Source organism: Oncorhynchus gorbuscha, linkage group LG20, assembly GCF_021184085.1.
Source record: "Oncorhynchus gorbuscha isolate QuinsamMale2020 ecotype Even-year linkage group LG20, OgorEven_v1.0, whole genome shotgun sequence".
Taxonomy (NCBI): Eukaryota; Metazoa; Chordata; class Actinopteri; order Salmoniformes; family Salmonidae; genus Oncorhynchus; species Oncorhynchus gorbuscha.
Window position 1 is genome coordinate 43,265,038 of NC_060192.1, and position 19,916 is coordinate 43,284,953.

At 42.6% G+C, this 19,916-nt stretch overlaps 1 pseudogene; it reads right to left on the reverse strand.

Moving 5' to 3' along the window:
* Positions 1-9,785, reverse strand: part of LOC124006921 — a 97,106-nt pseudogene extending 87,321 nt beyond the window's left edge.
* Between the last annotated feature and the right edge of the window lie 10,131 nt (positions 9,786-19,916).

Here is a 19,916-nt window from a genome sequence, read left to right on the forward strand (position 1 = left end):
CACACACACACACACACACACTCCAACACACACACACACACTCCAACACACACACACACACTCCAACACACACACACACACACACACACACTCCAACACATACACTCCAAACCACAGTGTACCTTGTCTGCAGGAGGTTGGTGGTGAACGGAGAACAGTGCTCCTATGATGATGTCACCAGGAATGTGAGCCAGGACTCTCCTTTCATTGGCCTGAGCCTCGACCCCAACACGAACTCCAGGGGTCACCCAGCCCAGGACATCCCCCAGCAACATACACACCAGGAGCCACACGTACACCCCTCCACCACCTCCTCTCATTCTCTCTCTCCTCCTCTCTCCTCCCTCCATCCTCTGTCTCCTCCTCTCTCCACCCTCCATCTTCTCTCTCATCGTCTCTCCTCCCTCCATCTTCTGTCTCCTCCCCTCTCCTCCCTCCATCTTCTGAATCTTCAGCAATGTGCTCCAGTTGGTTGGAGCATGGTGGTGGTGATGTTACTGCCAGAGTCGTGCTTTGGTTCGTTGAAATAGGACCGTCTCACTCCATCTAGATCCTGCCTGTGCCTGTGTGAGCTCTGTGTTGCTCAGGGCAACCTCTTCATCCCAGAAGGTTACAGAGATCTGGAACGATTCAGCATGGAACCCTCCACAGTGTCACCATGGTAACACGTTACTTCTCCTCGGTGTTTCCTCGTTGTTTCCTCGTGTCTTTACCTTAGAAGGAGATGGCAGGGGTGTTACAGTACAACCTCTATATCCCTCCTATTTAACTCTGGACCTCAGGTGGGTGATTCCCTTCTAATCAGGGCCTGATTTAGACCTGGGACACCAGGTGGGTGATTCCCTTCTAATCAGGGCCTGATTTAGACCTGGGACACCAGGTGGGTGATTCCCCTCTAATCAGGGACTGATTTAGACCTGGGAGACCAGGTGGCTGACTGTCCACCTCAACATACCCGATACTCTCCTGGGGCCTCATTTATAAATTGTGCGTATGTACAGAATATCTCATTTATAAATGTATAATAACCTAGTATATAGCCCAGATAGCCTAGTATATAGCCCAGATAGCCTAGTATATAGCCCAGATAGCCTAGTATATAGCCCAGATAGCCTAGTATATAGCCCAGATAGCCTAGTATATAGCCCAGATAGCCTAGTATATAGCCCAGATAGCCTAGTATATAGCCCAGATAGCCTAGTATATAGCCCAGATAGCCTAGTATATAGCCCAGATAGCCTAGTATATAGCCCAGATAGCCTAGTATATAGCCCAGATAGCCTAGTATATAGCCCAGATAGCCTAGTATATAGCCCAGATAGCCTAGTATATAGCCCAGATAGCCTAGTATATAGCCCAGATAGCCTAGTATATAGCCCAGATAGCCTAGTATATAGCCCAGATAGCCTAGTATATAGCCCAGATAGCCTAGTATATAGCCCAGATAGCCTAGTATATAGCCCAGATAGCCCAGTAAATAGCCCAGATAGTCTAGTATATAGCCCAGATAGCCTAGTAAATAGCCCAGATAGCCCAGTAAATAGCCCAGATTGCCTAGTATATAGCCCAGATAGCCTAGTAAATAGCCCAGATAGCCTAGTATATAGCCCAGATAGCCTAGTATATAGCCCAGATAGCCTAGTATATAGCCCAGATAGTATAGTATATAGCCTCGTAAATAACCCAGATACCCTAGTAAATAGCCCAGATAGCCTAGTATATAGCCCAGATAGCCTAGTATATAGCCCAGATAGCCTAGTATATAGCCCAGATATACTAGGCTATATATAGCTAGATAGCCTAGGCTATAGCCCAGATAACCTAGTATATAGCCCAGATAGCCTAGTAAATAGCCTAGTATATAGCCCAGATAGCCCAGTAAATAGCCCAGATAGCCTAGTAATTAGCCCAGATGGTCTAGTAAATAACCCAGATAGCCTAGTAAATAGCCCAGATAGCCTAGTAAATAGCCCAGATGGTTTAGTAAATAGCCCAGATAGCCTAGTAAATAGCCCAGATAGCCTAGTAAATAGCCCAGATGGCCTAGTAAATAGCCCAGATAGCCCAGAAAATAGCCCAGATAGCCTAGTAAATAGCCCAGATAGCCCAGTAAATAGCCCAGATAGCCCAGAAAATAGCCCAGATAGCCCAGTAAATAGCCCAGATAGCCCAGAAAATAGCCCAGATAGCCCAGTAAATAGCCCAGATAGCCCAGATAGCCCAGATAGCCCAGTAAATAGCCCAGATAGCCCAGAAAATAGCCCAGATAGCCCAGTAAATAGCCCAGATAGCCCAGATAGCCCAGATAGCCCAGATAGCCCAGATAGCCCAGATAGCCCAGATAGCCCAGTAAATAGCCCAGATAGCCTAGTATATAGCCCAGATAGCCTAGTATATAGCCCAGATAGCCTAGTATATAGCCCAGATAGCCTAGTATATAGCCCAGATAGCCTAGTATATAGCCCAGATAGCCCAGATAGCCCAGTAAATAGCCCAGATAGCCCAGATAGCCCAGATAGCCCAGATAGCCCAGTAAATAGCCCAGATAGCCCAGATAGCCCAGTAAATAGCCCAGATAGCCCAGTAAATAGCCCAGATAGCCCAGATAGCCCAGTAAATAGCCCAGATAGCCCAGATAGCCCAGTAAATAGCCCAGATAGCCTAGTATATAGCCCAGATAGCCTAGTATATAGCCCAGATAGCCTAGTATATAGCCCAGATAGCCTAGTAAATAGCCCAGATAGCCAGATAGCCCAGTAAATAGCCCAGATAGCCCAGATAGCCCAGATAGCCCAGTAAATAGCCCAGATAGCCCAGATAGCCCAGATAGCCCAGTAAATAGCCCAGATAGCCCAGATAGCCCAGATAGCCCAGATAGCCCAGATAGCCCAGATAGCCCAGTAGCCTAATATAGCCCAGATAGCCCAGATAGCCCAGATAGCCTAATATAGCCCAGATAGCCTAGTAGATAGCCCAGATAGCCCAGTAATATAGCCCAGATAGCCCAGTAAATAGCCCAGATAGCCTAGTAAATAGCCCAGATAGCCCAGATAGCCCAGATAAATAGCCCAAATAGCCCAGATAGCCCAGATAGCCCAGTAAATAGCCCAGTAAATAGCCCAGATAGCCCAGATAGCCCAGTAAATAGCCCAGATAGCCCAGTAAATAGCCCAGATAGCCCAGTAAATAGCCCAGATAGCCCAGTAAATAGCCCAGATAGCCCAGATAGCCCAGATAGCCTACAACAAAATGTGAAATACATCCCATAGAACGAGCAGTTAATGGCCTACAGACAAATTTAACAGGTCAACATCAAGACAGTTGGACTTTTACTTTGAACTATGTTTGCTACTACTCTATGTAGCCTAATGCCATTGTTTTCAGTAGCCTAGACAATGGGTATTTCTCAAAATGCATACTACCGTGCCCCGAGCACACAAATTGACTCTAGACCAGCCTATATCATCTACTGTATCTTTATGTAATACATGTATCACTAGCCACTTTAACTATGCCACTTTGTTTACATACTCATCTCATATGTATATACTGTACTCGATACCATCTACTGTATGCTGCTCTGTACCATCACTCATTCATATATCCTTATGTACATATTCGTTATCCCCTTATACTGTGTGTAAGACAGTAGTTTAGGAATTGTTAGTTAGATTACTTGTTGGTTATTACTGCATTGTCGGAACTAGAAGCACAAGCATTTCGCTACCCTCGCATTAACATCTGCTAACCATGTGTATGTGACAAATAAAATGTGATTTGATTTGATTTGACCAGAGTGTTTATTTGAGTCCAAATCAAAGTATACAAAACGTCTGTGCATATTTGGAAGACTACATTGATGCAACTTCAACAAAAAGTATGGAAAGAAATATGATGCAACCACGTAGATGCCGCAAAAAGTATTGAAATCAACGGCGGCCATTATTTGAGCTGAAGCGAGAGAAAATACATTTACATTTAAGTCATTTAGCAGACGCTCTTATCCAGAGCGACTTACAAATACAGTTCGACTTCGGGATGAAATGTTGCCCATTCACATTTTAAATGTTGCTTGACTACAATATTTTATCTTGATACATTAAGAAATACATTTTGGCATGTTTACCTGCCTACATACCGTAGATAGCAAGCCCATAATAAGTCAATAGGGTTAACTGCCTAGCTACTGGTACTGTTAGCTAGCTACCCACAAAGAATCAATCCCACATAATATTAGTTTTAGGTCACATATAGCTGATAGTTATGAAGTAAAACAGTTGCTTTGTGTATATGTTGTTTCCTCTCTATTGCAGTTGTTGCCCTGGCTGGAAGACAGTTCAGTGAATGGGTACTGTAAGTACATAGTAAGTCAATGGGGTTAAATTGCTAGTTAGCTAGCCACAAAGAATTGTTAGCTATCTCCCCCCCAACGATTTTTTTTATAGCTACCTTGCTTAACATTAGTTTTAGGTCAATTGCCTGTTTAACTAGCTGTCTAAATAGATTATTACAATCGACATATCTAGCTAATAATTATGAAGTAAAAAAATGTTTATTTTGCATATACAGTGGGGCAAAAAAGTATTTAGTCAGACACCAATTGTGCAAGTTCTCCCACTTAAAAAGATGAGAATCCTGTCATTTCCACCCCCATGCTTCACAGTAGGTATGGTGTTCTTTGGATGCAACTCAGCATTCTTTGTCCTCCAAACACGACGAGTTGAGTTTTTACCAAAAAGTTATATTTTGGTTTCATCTGACCATATGACATTCTCCCAATCTTCTTCTGGATCATCCAAATGCTCTCTAGCAAACTTCAGACGGGCCTGGACATGTACTGGCTTAAGCAGGGGGACACGTCTGGCACTGCAGGATTTGAGTCCCTGGCGGCATAGTGTGTTACTGATGGTAGGCTTTGTTACTTTGGTCCCAGCTCTCTGCAGGTCATTCACTAGGTCCCCGCGTGTAGTTCTGGGATTTTTGCTCACCGTTCTTGTGATCATTTTGACCCCACGGGGTGAGATCTTGCGTGGAGCCCCAGATCGAGGGAGATTATCAGTGGTCTTGTATGTCTTCCATTTCCTAAAAATTGCTCCCACAGTTGATTTATTCAAACCAAGCTGCTTACCTATTGCATATTCAGTCTTCCCAGCTTGGTGCAGGTCTACAATTTGTTTTCTGGTGTCCTTTGACAGCTCTTTGGTCTTGGCCATAGTGGAGTTTGGAGTGTGACTGTTTGAGGTTGTGGACAGGTGTCTTTTATACTGATAACAAGTTCAAACTGGTGCCATTAATACAGGTAACGAGTGGAGGACAGAGGAGCCTCTTAAAGAAGAAGTTACAGGTCTGTGAGAGCCAGCAATCTTGCTTGTTTGTAGATGACCAAATACTTATTTTCCACCATAATTTGCAAATAAATTCATTAAAAATCCTACAATGTGATTTTCTGGATTTTTTTTCTCTCATTTGTCAGTCATAGTTGAAGTGAACCTATGATGAAAATTACAGGCCTCTCTCATATTTTTAAGTGGGAGAACTTGCACAATTGGTGGCTGACTAAATACTTTTTTGCCCCACTGTATCTTGTTTTGTCTCTATTGTTGGATTTGTGCGGAGCATGAGAGTGTGGAGCATGAGAGTGGAGAGCATGAGAGTGGAGAGCATGAGAGTGTGGAGCATGAGAGTGGGGAGCATGAGAGTGTGGAGTATGAGAGTGTGGAGTATGCGAGTGGGGAGCATGAGAGTGGGGAGCATGAGAGTGGGGAGCATGAGAGTGGGGGAGCATGCAGAGTGTGGAGCATGAGAGTGTGGAGTATGAGAGTGTGGAGTATGCGAGTGGGGAGCATGAGAGTGGGGAGCATGAGAGTGTGGAGCATGAGAGTGTGGAGTATGCGAGTGGGGAGCATGAGAGTGGGGAGCATGGAGTGGGGAGCACAAGAGAGTGGGGAGCACGAGAGTGGGGAGCATGAGAGTGCGGAGCATGGTAGTGAGCATATTGAGAAACATCCAATGTTTCAGAATTTAGATTGGGGATTAAAGACAATACAAAACATTATTGATTTATAATGTTCTGCAGACAGGTCCACAACAATTGACCATTGTTTTCTCTTTCAGATACTGTCACAGTCTTTTGCCAAATATTGCACTGCAAAACATTTTAACATTCTGCCAACACAGTAAATAGACCAGTATTTGACAGTATGGGTAGGCTACGGTATTGCTGTGTGAAATGGAACGTGACATCATTGCCTATTTAATCTCAAAGCCTATACCAAGACAGGACATAGAAACCCAATAATCAATTGATAAAATAAATATTTAACAACAATCGGTCCTCTGCATAGAAGTGTCGGCTGTAGCCTACTGTTAAATGGTTTCAAATGTACAACCAATCTTGCAGAATGCATGGACAGGCACTCGTTATTGACAGCATGAATGTTTAGTTGGGGGGAAAAAGTAACAGCAAAATATAAACATTCTGCCCTGACATCTAACATTCTGCCCACACATCTAAACATTCTGCCCAGACATCTAAACATTCTGCCTACACATCTAAACATTCTGCCCAGACATCTAAACATTCTTCAAAGACATCTAAACATTCTGCCCAGACATCTAAACATTCTGCCCAGACATCTAACCATTCTGCCCAGACATCTAACCATTCTGCCCAGACATCTAAACATTCTGCCCACACATCTAAACATTCTGCCCAGACATCTAAACATTCTGCCCACACATCTAACCATTCTGCCCACACATCTAAACATTCTGCCCAGACATCTAAACATTCTTCCCAGACATCTAAACATTCTGCCCACACATCTAAACATTCTGCCCAGACATCTAAACATTCTGCCCAGACATCTAAACATTCTGCCCAGACATCTAAACATTCTGCCCACACATCTAAACATTCTGCCCAGACATCTAAACATTCTGCCCAGACATCTAAACATTCTGCCTAAACACACATCTAAACATTCTGCCCACACATCTAAACATTCTGCCCACACATCTAAACATTCTGCCCAGACATCTAAACATTCTGCCCAGACATCTAAACATTCTGCCCACACATCTAAACATTCTGCCCAGACATCTAAACATTCTGCCCACACATCTAAACATTCTGCCCACACATCTAAGCATTCTTCATGAATGCCCCCTGTCCTATAGGTTAAGAGATGAATACCCCTGTCCTATAGGGTATCTAAAGAGTTGATTAAACCCCTGTCCTATAGGGTAAAGAGTTGAATAAACCCCTGTCCTCTAACATTCTGAGATGAATGCCCACACACCCCTGTCATCTAAACATTCTGCCCGAGATGAATACCCCTGTCACATCTAAACATTCTGCCCAGACATCTAAACATTTGAATATCCCATGTCCTATAGGGTAAAGATGAATCTAAACCCCTGTCCTATAGGCTAAGAGTTGAATAAACCCCTGTCCTATTAGCCCAGACATCTAAAGATGACATTTTCCTGTCCTAAACAGGGTGAGATTTGAATTCCCCTGTCCTATAGGGTAAGAGATGAATAACCCTGTCCTATATCTAAACATTCTGCCCAGATGAAACCCTGTCCTATAGGGTAAGAGATGAATCTAAACCCCTGTCCTATAGGGTACATCTAGATGAATACCCCTGTCCTATAGGGTAAGAGATGAATACCCCTGTTCTATTAGGCCCAGAGATAAACATTCTGCCCGGTTCTATAGACATCTAAACATTCTAAGAGATGAATACCCCTGTTCTATAGGGTAAAGATGAATAAACATTCTGCCCTGTCCTATAGACATCTAAACATTCTGCCCAGATGAAACATTCCCTGTCCTATAGGGTAAGAGATAAAATACCCCTGTTCTAAAGGGCATTCTGCCCAGAGATAAACATTCTGCCCCTGTTCTAAACATTCTTCCCAAAGATGAATATTCCCCTGTTCTAAACATTCTGCCCACACATCTAAGCAGATGAATACCCCTGTCCTATAGGTTAAGAGATGAATACCCCTGTTCTATAGGGTAAGAGATGAATACCCCGGTTCTATAGGGTAGAGATGAATACCCCTGTCCTATAGGGTACGAGATGAATACCCCTGTCCTATAGGGTACGAGATGAATACCCCTGTCATATAGGGTACGAGATGAATATCCCCGGTTCTATAGGGTAAGAGATGAATACCCCTGTCCTATAGGCTAAGAGATGAATACCCCTGTCCTATAGGGTAAGAGATGAATACCCCTGTCCTATAGGGTAAGAGATGAATACCCCGGTCCTATAGGGTAAGAGATGAATAACCCTGTTCTATAGGGTAAGAGATGAATACCCCTGTTCTATAGGGTAAGAGATGAATACCCCTGTCCTATAGGGTACGAGATGAATACCCCTGTCCTATAGGGTACGAGATGAATACCCCGGTTCTATAGGGTAAGAGATGAATACCCCTGTTCTATAGGGTAAGAGATGAATACCCCTGTCCTATAGGGTAAGAGATGAATACCCCTGTCCTATAGGGTAAGAGATGAATACCCCTGTCCTATAGGGTAAGAGATGAATACCCCGGTCCTATAGGGTAAGAGATGAATACCCCGGTCCTATAGGGTAAGAGTTGATTACCCCTGTCCTACACTCTATAGTAAGTCAAACATACCCTATTCTGATTAGTTAGGGTACCGTGTGGCTAGTTAGTTGCTCATGATAACAAGGGTTGTGAGTTTGATTCCCACAGGGTGCCAGAACAAAAAATTAAGAACATTTATGCACTCGCTACTGTAAATCACTCGGGATAAGACAGTCTGCTTAATCACTAAAATATATATCACTCTGGATAAGAACGTCTGTTTAAATCACTAAAATATATATCACTCTGGATAAGAACATCTGTTTAAATCACTAAAATATAAATTGCTCTGGATAAGAACGTCTGTTTAAATCACAAAAATATAAATTGCTCTGGATAAGAACGTCTGTTTAAATCACTAAAATATAAATCACTCTGGATAAGAACGTCTGTTTAAATCACTAAAATATAAATCACTCTGGATAAGAACGTCTGTTTAAATCACTAAAATATAAATCACTCTGGATAAGAACGTCTGTTTAAATCACTAAAATATAAATCACTCTGGATAAGAACGTCTGTTTAAATCACTAAAATATAAATCACTCTGGATAAGAACGTCTGTTTAAATCACTAAAATGTAAGTGTAATGTAGGTCTACCGGTTGACTGTCATTTTTACCGCTGCGTTTTGGACATGTTTTTACATAGTGTTTTATTGCTGTCCATGGTCCGGAAATTAAATTAATTTAATTGTGACTGAGCCACAACTATATCATTAATGATTCATTAGCTTATTTAACAGCTGGATACTGACACTCCGATAGACCAATATAGCTCAAATTCATTCAAAAGCTTAAAAAAAATACAGAATGCGTGTACACATAACATTTAACATAACATTTAAGTCATTTAGCAGACGCTCTTATCCAGAGCGACTCACATGTGCAAGATGCTCCAAACAGGAATCTTGTGCTGAAAATACAATTTTTCATTTATGATCAAATATAGTTAATTATAATAAATAATTTAATATCTGATATCTATGATAGCATTTCCTAAAAAAAAAGCGTTAGTATCACAGAGTAAATGTTGATTACTTTACCTCCTCTGTTTCCTCTTCATGCTCAATATTCCCCGTCATTGAGAGGACAGAGATTCCATCAACCAGCTGTATCGGTAGAGTATAGGCAGACTGCTCCTCCTTAATGACAGACCAGCTAATAGAACGGAACACGTTCATCGCCGGGACAAAGTCATCATCATCACGATTTCACTAATATGATTCAAATCTATAAATCACAGTCAAGTTTATAAGGCTCATCGCGTCGTTTTTAACCTGACTAAGTAGAATCCTGTTGGGGAAAATGATGTCAATTAAAAGTACCATTTATATTCCCAAAACAAACATCGAAAGTGTGATACTGTTGCTGTTTCCTGTTGTCATGCCTTTTTGATTTATAGCCCAAATGTCAGACTTTATACACATCCGGTTTTTAAATGTCCAAATTCATAATCAATATGCTGAAATGAGTTGGTATATGTTGAAGATCAATACATTAAAAGCTACACATTCCACACTTGTGTTCAGATTACTGTATTTTGCTAAATGAGTAGTTCATAAAGTGAAGACGCAGTAATATTTATTACGAGCGGACACTGAAGACTGGAATGGTTTAGTTGAACTGTTATCAATAGCGCGACTAGATGAATCCGTCACATTAAGATGGAATGGTTATTATTATTATTATTATTTAGTTGAACTGTTATCAATAGCGCGACTAGATGAATCCGTCACATTAAGATGGAATGGTTTAGTTGAACTGTTATCAATAGCGCGACTAGATGAATCCGTCACATTAAGACTGGAATGGTTTAGTTGAACTGTTATCAATAGCCGACTAGATGAATCCGTCACATTAAGACTGGAATGGTTTAGTTGAACTGTTATCAATAGGGCGACTAGATGAATCCGTCACATTAAGACTGGAATGGTTTAGTTGAACTGTTATCAATAGCCGACTAGATTCACATTAAGACTGGAATGGTTTAGTTATCAATAGCGCGACTAGATGAATCCGTCACATTAAGACTGGAATGGTTTAGTTGAACTGTTATCAATAGCGCGACTAGATGAATCCGTCACATTAAGACTGGAATGGTTTAGTTGAACTGTTATCAATAGCGCGACTAGATGAATCCGTCACATTAAGACTGGAATGGTTTAGTTGAACTGTTATCAATAGCGCGACTAGATGAATCCGTCACATTAAGACTGGAATGGTTTAGTTGAACTGTTATCAATAGCGCGACTAGATGAATCCGTCACATTAAGACTGGAATGGTTTAGTTGAACTGTTATCAATGCGACTAGATGAATCCGTCACATTAAGACTGGAATGGTTTAGTTGAACTGTTATCAATAGCGCGACTAGATGAATCCGTCACATTAAGACTGGAATGGTTTAGTTGAACTGTTATTTAGATGAATGTCACATTAAGACTGGAATGGTTTAGTTGAACTGTTATCAATAGCGCGACTAGATGAATCCGTCACATTAAGACTGGAATGGTTTAGTTGAACTGTTATCAATAGCGCGACTAGATGAATCCGTCACATTAAGACTGGAATGGTTTAGTTGAACTGTTATCAATAGCGCGACTAGATGAATCCGTCACATTAAGACTGGAATGGTTTAGTTGAACTGTTATCAATAGCGCGACTAGATGAATCCGTCACATTAAGACTGGAATGGTTTAGTTGAACTGTTATCAATAGCGCGACTAGATGAATCCGTCACATTAAGACTGGAATGGTTTAGTTGAACTGTTATCAATAGCACGACTAGATGAATCCGTCACATTAAGATGTGTATGTTTAATGGAACTGGGACAATTCTCTGGCGATACATGTGCCTTCTAAAAAAAACACATCTCAAAGAACTTGGCTATACTACATATGTATGTATGCACACATGACTGTAAGTCGCTTTGGATAAAAGCGTCCGCTAAATGGCATATATTATTATATTATTATTATTATATTATATATATCTATCGATAGAGGAGAACATGTAGTGTGGCCAACGACCACGTTTACATCCACAGTTTTTATGCGAGTAAAGTCATACCTTATATATATATATATTAAATATATATATATTAATATATATATATTAAAACAAGAAAGTGATGGAAACAGGATGTTTCGGTACAATTGCATAAATGTCAACAGATCATTTGTTATTTTGACATATTTTTTAGTGTCTGTTAAATTTATAATGCGAGACAAGTCAATGGAAACGCCTTTATACGCAAATGTTGATATAATAACCATCATAACGGAGTGAACTGGGAGTCACATGATGACAGGACTCGGGAAAGCGTGCAGTTTATTAGGGTACACTATTGATGAACTTCACAGGGTGCTGAAAGTGCACGGTGATGAGCTTGATGCTCCTTTCCAAGAAACATCGAGGGTCTTATTCTGGTAACATCTGATCGTGCAGACTAGTCTTCCCACACAGCCCACCTGCACTGTATCTGCGAGCTGTTGACTAGAGCGCAGGCGCCAAGACCAAAAATAGGCACTATTTAACGCAACAGCATCTGTGACAAAACTATCCGTAGATTTGAAAATGTGACGGAAACACATGTGACTCTGTGATATTTATTCGGTACATGAAAACATAAGTGAACAAAAACATGTTTGAGGAACAATCAGAAACGGGAACAACAGTGATCTATACAAAAGCATTATTTTAAAGTTAATAACGTTCTTTTACATTTAAAGAGGCCTATGCCGAAACCCTCACTATGCCAATCAGAAACATGTTCATGTGTCTTCGCCAGTGTGCGTGCGCAGGCAAAGTGCCCCTCCCTCGTTTAATTCATCTACAGTAGTACTGACCTAACAAGCCTGATTCAGAAATGTTTGATTTTTAATTAGAGAAGAATGGATCAACTTGTTTTCAATGCTAGTTAAGGGTAATATTGTTATCGCGTTTCACATTGGATTTATTAACTACAGAAAGGTAAAACGTGTTTTTAATTCTGGTGCCCTGTCTCGCAAAATGTCACTTGCATCTAGCACCCTACACTTGATTTTACTCGCGCATGTAAACATCTATAGCCTAGGCTGCCGTTGGGCACCCATGTAAACATCTATAGCCTAGGCTGCCGTTGGGCACCCATGTAAACATCTATAGCCTAGGCTGCCGTTGGGCACCCATGTAAACATCTATAGCCTAGGCTGCCGTTGGGCACCCATGTAAACATCTATAGCCTAGGCTGCCGTTGGGCACCCATGCACCTAAACTAAAACAACTATACATACAGTGCCTTCGGAAAGTATTCAGACCCCTTGACTTTCTACATTTCGTTACATTACAGACTTATTCTAAAATTGATTAAATAAAAAAAATCTATCTATCTATGCACAATACCCCCATAATGACACCACAATACCTCCATAATGACATCCCAATACCTCCATAATGACATCACAATACCACCATAATGACATCACAATATCTCCATAATGACATCACAATACCTCCATAATGACATCACAATACCTCCATAATGACATCACAATACCTACATAATGACATCCCAATACCCCCATAATGACATCACAATACCACCATAATGACATCACAATACCTCCATAATGACATCACAATACCTCCATAATGACATCACAATACCTGAAAAAGCGAAAACAGGTTTTCAGAATTGTTTGCACTTTCATAAAAAATAAAAAACTTATTTACATTAGTATTCAGACCTTTTGCTGTGAGACTTACTGAGCTCAGGTGCATCCTGTTTCCATTGATCATCGTTGAGATGGTTCTACAACTTGATTGGAGTCCACCTGTGTTGAATTCAATTGATTGGACATGATTTGGAAAGGCACAACCCTTTGACAGTGCATGTCAGATTAAAAACCAAGTCATGATGGAGAAGGATTGTATTGAGATCACAGATCTTTCTACAGCTTGACTGGAGTACACCTGTGGTAAAATCTTTATTTCTATATTTTTATTTCACCAAGATAAAGCAAAGCAGTGTGACACAAACAACAACACAGAGTTACACATAAACAAACGTACAGTCAATAACACAATAGAAGAATCTACGTACAGTGTGTGCAAATGTAGAAGATTAGGGAGGTAAGGCAATAAATAGGCCATAGAGGCGAAATAATTACAATTTAGCAATTAACACTGGAGTGATAGATGTGCAGATGATGATGTGCAGGTAGAGATACTGGGGTGCAAAAGAGCAAGAGGATAAATAACAATATGGGGATGAGGTAGTTGGGTGTGCTATTTACAGATTGACTGTGTACATGTACAGTGATTGGTTAGCTGCTCTGACAGCTGTTGCTTAAAGTTAGTGAGGGAAATATGAGTCTCCAGCTTCAGTGATTTTTGCAATTTGTTCCCGTCATTGGCAGCAGAGAACTGGAAGGAAAGGCGGCCAAAGGAAGTGTTGGCTTTGGGGATAACCAGTGAAATATACCTGCTGAAGCACGTGCTACGGGTGAGTGTTGCTATGGTGACCAGTGAACTGAGATAAGGCGGGGCTTTACCTAGCAAAGACTTATAGATGACCTGGAGTCAGTGGGTTTGGCGGCTAATATGTAGCGAGGGCCAGCCAACACACAGGTCGCAGTGGTGGGTAGAATATGGGGCTTTGGTGACAAAACGGATGACTCTGTGATAGACTGCATCCAGTTTGCTGAGTAGAGTGTTGGAGGCTATCTTGTAAATTACATTGCCAAAGTCAAGGATCGGTAGAATAGTCAGTTTTACGAAGTTATGTTTGGCAGCATGAGTGAAGGATGCTTTGTTGCGAAATAGGAAGCCGATTCTAGATTTAATTTTGGATTGGAGATGCTTAATGTGAGTCTGGAAGGAGAGTTTACAGTCTAACCAGACACCTAGGTATTTGTAGTTGTCCACATATTCTAAGTCAGAACCGTCCAGAGTAGTGATGCTGGGCGGGCATCTAGTTTAGTTTTGCAATTAGTTTTACTAGCATTTAAGAGCAGTTGGAGGCCAAGGAAGGAGAGTTGTATGGCGTTGAAGCTCGTTTGTAGATTTGTTAACACAGTGTCCAAAGAAGGGCCAGATGTATACAGAATGGTGTCAATTGATTGAACATGAAAAGCACACACATGTCTATATAAGGTTGTAACCTAACAAAATGTGGGGAAAGCTTTTCTATCCCCACTGATTGTTGAAGTAATGTCGAGTTAAATGTTAAAAACAAAAATAGATTTCAGAGGAACAGAAAGGAATGATATAAATACTTTTTTGGGGGTTCGATCCATGTTCAGAACTTTATGTTTCAGGTCGGAACAGATCCGAGTTCAGAACTTTATGTTTCAGGTCGGAACAGATCCGTGTTCAGAACTTTATGTTTCAGGTCGGAACAGATCCGTGTTCAGAACTTTATGTTTCAGGTCGGAACAGATCCGTGTTCAGAACTTTATGTTTCAGGTCGGAACAGATCCGTGTTCAGAACTTTATGTTTCAGGTCGGAACAGTGGAACAGAACGAAGGGGAAAAAATGGTTCTGTTCAGAAATAAACGTTTTAGTTCCATAATTTTAGTTCCAACCCGTTTTGTGTCCACTACGACATCACCCAACAAGTCAGTCTGGTGGAAACACACCATCGGTGTGCAAAATTCGCATATATTTTTTAAATACAGATTTTGTAAATATTTCCATGAATATCTGTCGCCAATTGGATGGAAACCTAGCTATTGATTAACATATCTCTGTGGGGACATGTTTACGGAAGACAGCCAATATGAAGAAGGAAATACAACACTTTTCCTACTGGTTAACATCAGCGAATCATCCTTCCACATTGATGTCTAACTCGTGACATGGATAGGATTTTATTTGATTGATAGTTTGACCCTCAAATCCGCGAGGCCAGAGACGTTTGTGGGAGGAGCATCCCCCAAAAATGTTCTTGCCATTAAAATGACTGCAAGGGTTAATTCTGACACCAACGAGGCGTATGACAAAAACCCTGGTACTAAAACCAAAGATATCTGTTTTAAACAATTGATTTCACTATAAATGTTTATACTATCATCACCAATCTCAGGTAAAAAAGATGAATATATTCCCTGTTATAAGATAATGTAATAATGTTACATTGTGAAATTTAGCAACACATTCTGTCAACCATAAACTAAATTAGTGCAATAAAAAAAATAACTACAATTGTCAAAATAATGTAATATTTCGATTTAGGATGATAGTAAATTAAGCACACTCACCGATGTTTACAATTACATCTATTTCTTCTGACTTTAACCACGGAGAGAGTAAAAAAAAAAAGTGTTTTAACCAGGTCCTCCTCTAGACCAGAGCATCAATAAGGTCTGTGTTGAACGTTTGACCTACCATTAAACAACCTACCACTAAACAACCTACCACTAAACAACCTACCATTAAACAACCTACCACTAAACAACCTACCATTAAACAACCTACCACTAAACAACCTACCATTAAACAACCTACCACTAAACAACCTACCATTAAACAACCTACCACTAAACAACCTACCATTAAACAACCTACCATTAAACAACCTACCACTAAACAACCTACCACTAAACAACCTACCACTAAACAACCTACCACTAAACAACCTACCATTAAACAACCTACCACTAAACAACCTACCACTAAACAACCTACCACTAAACAACCTACCACTAAACAACCTACCATTAAACAACCTACCATTAAACAACCTACCACTAAACAACCTACCACTAAACAACCTACCACTAAACAACCTACCACTAAACAACCATGCCTACCATGAAACAACCCACACATTTTCCCTGTTTGGAGCCATTATTGGAATTGGTTTTATGCGGAGACATATGTAAGGCAATAATCAAACCTAACCAACAACAGTTGGGCTAGACTATTACCACCAAGAGCTGGTTAGGTCTATAGCTTTGTTTTTCACCCATTGCTAGCTACATATAAGTTAAGTAGCAGACCTTACATGGACCTTTGTTTTTCACCCATTACTAGCTACATATAAGTTAAGTAGCAGACCTTACATGGACCTTTGTTTTTCACCCATTACTACCTACATATAAGTTAAGTAGCAGACCTTACATGGACCTTTGTTTTTCACCCATTACTACCTACATATAAGTTAAGTAGCAGACCTTACATGGACCTTTGTTTTTCACCCATTACTACCTACATATAAGTTAAGTAGCAGACCTTACATGGACCTTTGTTTTTCACCCATTACTACCTACATATAAGTTAAGTAGCAGACCTTACATGGACCTTTGTTTTTCACCCATTACTAGCTACATATAAGTTAAGTAGCAGACCTTACATGGACCTACCAGCCTACTGTTTCATATAAAATAGTGTGTTCTTTTAAAATATTAAATATTTGGAGAAAATATAAATTATATTCCCCAAGATGAATGCGGCATAAACAGGTCATCACGAATCATGATGAATCCACTTTATTTGCCATGGCAACGGCAGGAAGAAGATAAAAAAAGGGCTCATGCTTGTTCTGTCCCGCCCTCGGCAGCCGGTGGCTCTCTGTCTTGGAGGGAATGTTCACACCACACAGCTGTGATATTACTGTCACTAACCATTTCATATCAAAACCTCTCTTTCTCTCTCGCACGCACGCACGCACGCACGCGCGCGCACGCACGCACGCACGCACGCACACACACACACACACACACACACACAAACACACAAACACAAAACACACCTGCAAAACACACATGCACACAACCTAGAGTTTTAGTATCTTATCAACCTCGGTCGGTCTAGTTCAGTGAATTGACCACCACCAGTTGTAGCAGGTCTATATCATAGACTGGCTCTGTTTCACACTTTGCTTCACACGCCATCTTCTGGTAAATACTCAACATCACAATGTCAACAAGTTTATATCTGGACTTTCTCAAACTGGAGAGAGAAAATGGGACTAGGAGTGTTCAGTTTCTTTCTTATGTGTTAGAGAGTTGATTTTAGAAAACCTGTTCCTTATTTCAAATCCTCTGGTTCTGCTACGATGTCATTTAATTATAAAACAACTATTAAAAAAATACTGACCTTGATGAGAATGATACAAGGCAGAGCAATGGTGCTAACACTCCTGGTAACAAGACCTGAGATCAGACCAGACCAGAGACCAGACCAGAGACCAGACCAGAGACCAGGCCAGAGACCAGAACAGAGACCAGACCAGAGACCAGACCAGAGACCAGAGACCAGAGACCAGACCAGAGACCAGACCAGAGACCAGACCAGACCAGAGACCAGACCAGAGACCAGACCAGAGACCAGACCAGAGACCAGACCAGAGACCAGAACAGAGACCAGACCAGAGACCAGACCAGAGACCAGACCAGAGACCAGAGACCAGACCAGAGACCAGACCAGACCAGAGACCAGAGACCAGAGACCAGACCAGAGACCAGAGCAGAGACCAGACCAGAGACCAGACCAGAGACCAGAGCAGAGACCAGACCAGAGACCAGACCAGAGACCAGACCAGAGACCAGACCAGAGACCAGACCAGACCAGAGACCAGACCAGAGACCAGACCAGAGACCAGACCAGAGACCAGACCAGACCAGAGACCAGACCAGAGACCAGACCAGAGACCAGACCAGAGACCAGAGACCAGACCAGAGACCAGACCAGAGACCAGAGACCAGAGACCAGAGACCAGACCAGAGACCAGAGCAGAGACCAGACCAGAGACCAGACCAGAGACCAGACCAGAGACCAGACCAGAGACCAGACCAGAGACCAGACCAGAGACCAGACCAGAGACCAGAGACCAGAGACCAGACCAGAGACCAGACCAGAGACCAGAACAGAGACCAGACCAGAGACCAGACCAGAGACCAGACCAGAGACCAGACCAGAGACCAGACCAGAGACCAGACCAGAGACCAGAGACCAGGCCAGAGACCAGACCAGAGACCAGAGACCAGACCAGACCAGACCAGAGACCAGACCAGAGACCAGACCAGAGACCAGACCAGAGACCAGAGCAGAGACCAGAGCAGAGACCAGACCAGACCAGACCAGAGACCAGAGCAGAGACCAGACCAGAGACCAGACCAGAGACCAGACCAGAGACCAGAGACCAGACCAGAGACCAGACCAGAGACCAGACCAGAGACCAGACCAGACCAGAGACCAGACCAGAGACCAGACCAGACCAGAGACCAGACCAGAGACCAGACCAGAGACCAGAGACCAGACCAGAGACCAGACCAGAGACCAGACCAGAGACCAGAGACCAGACCAGAGACCAGACCAGAGATCAGACCAGAGACCAGACCAGAGACCAGACCAGAGACCAGACCAGAGACCAGAGACCAGACCAGAGACCAGACCAGAGACCAGACCAGACCAGAGACCAGAGACCAGAGACCAGACCAGAGACCAGACCAGAGACCAGACCAGAGACCAGACCAGAGACCAGAGACCAGACCAGAGATCAGACCAGAGACCAGAGACCAGACCAGAGACCAGACACCAGACCAGAGACCAGACCAGAGACCAGAGACCAGACCAGAGTCCAGACCAGAGACCAGAGACCAGACCAGAGACCAGACCAGAGACCAGACCAGAGACCAGACACCAGACCAGAGACCAGACCAGAGACCAGAGACCAGACCAGAGTCCAGACCAGAGACCAGAGACCAGACCAGAGACCAGACCAGAGACCAGAGACCAGACCAGACCAGAGACCAGACCAGAGACCAGACCAGAGACCAGACCAGACCAGAGACCAGAGACCAGACCAGAGACCAGACCAGAGACCAGACCAGACCAGAGACCAGACCAGAGACCAGAGACCAGACCAGAGACCAGAGCAGAGACCAGACCAGAGACCAGACCAGAGACCAGAGACCAGACCAGACCAGAGACCAGACCAGAGACCAGACCAGAGACCAGACCAGAGACCAGAGACCAGAGACCAGACCAGAGACCAGACCAGAGACCAGACCAGAGACCAGAACAGAGACCAGACCAGAGACCAGACCAGAGACCAGACCAGAGACCAGACCAGAGACCAGACCAGAGACCAGACCAGAGACCAGAGACCAGGCCAGAGACCAGACCAGAGACCAGAGACCAGACCAGACCAGAGACCAGACCAGAGACCAGACCAGAGACCAGACCAGAGACCAGAGCAGAGACCAGAGCAGAGACCAGACCAGACCAGACCAGAGACCAGAGCAGAGACCAGACCAGAGACCAGACCAGAGACCAGACCAGAGACCAGAGACCAGACCAGAG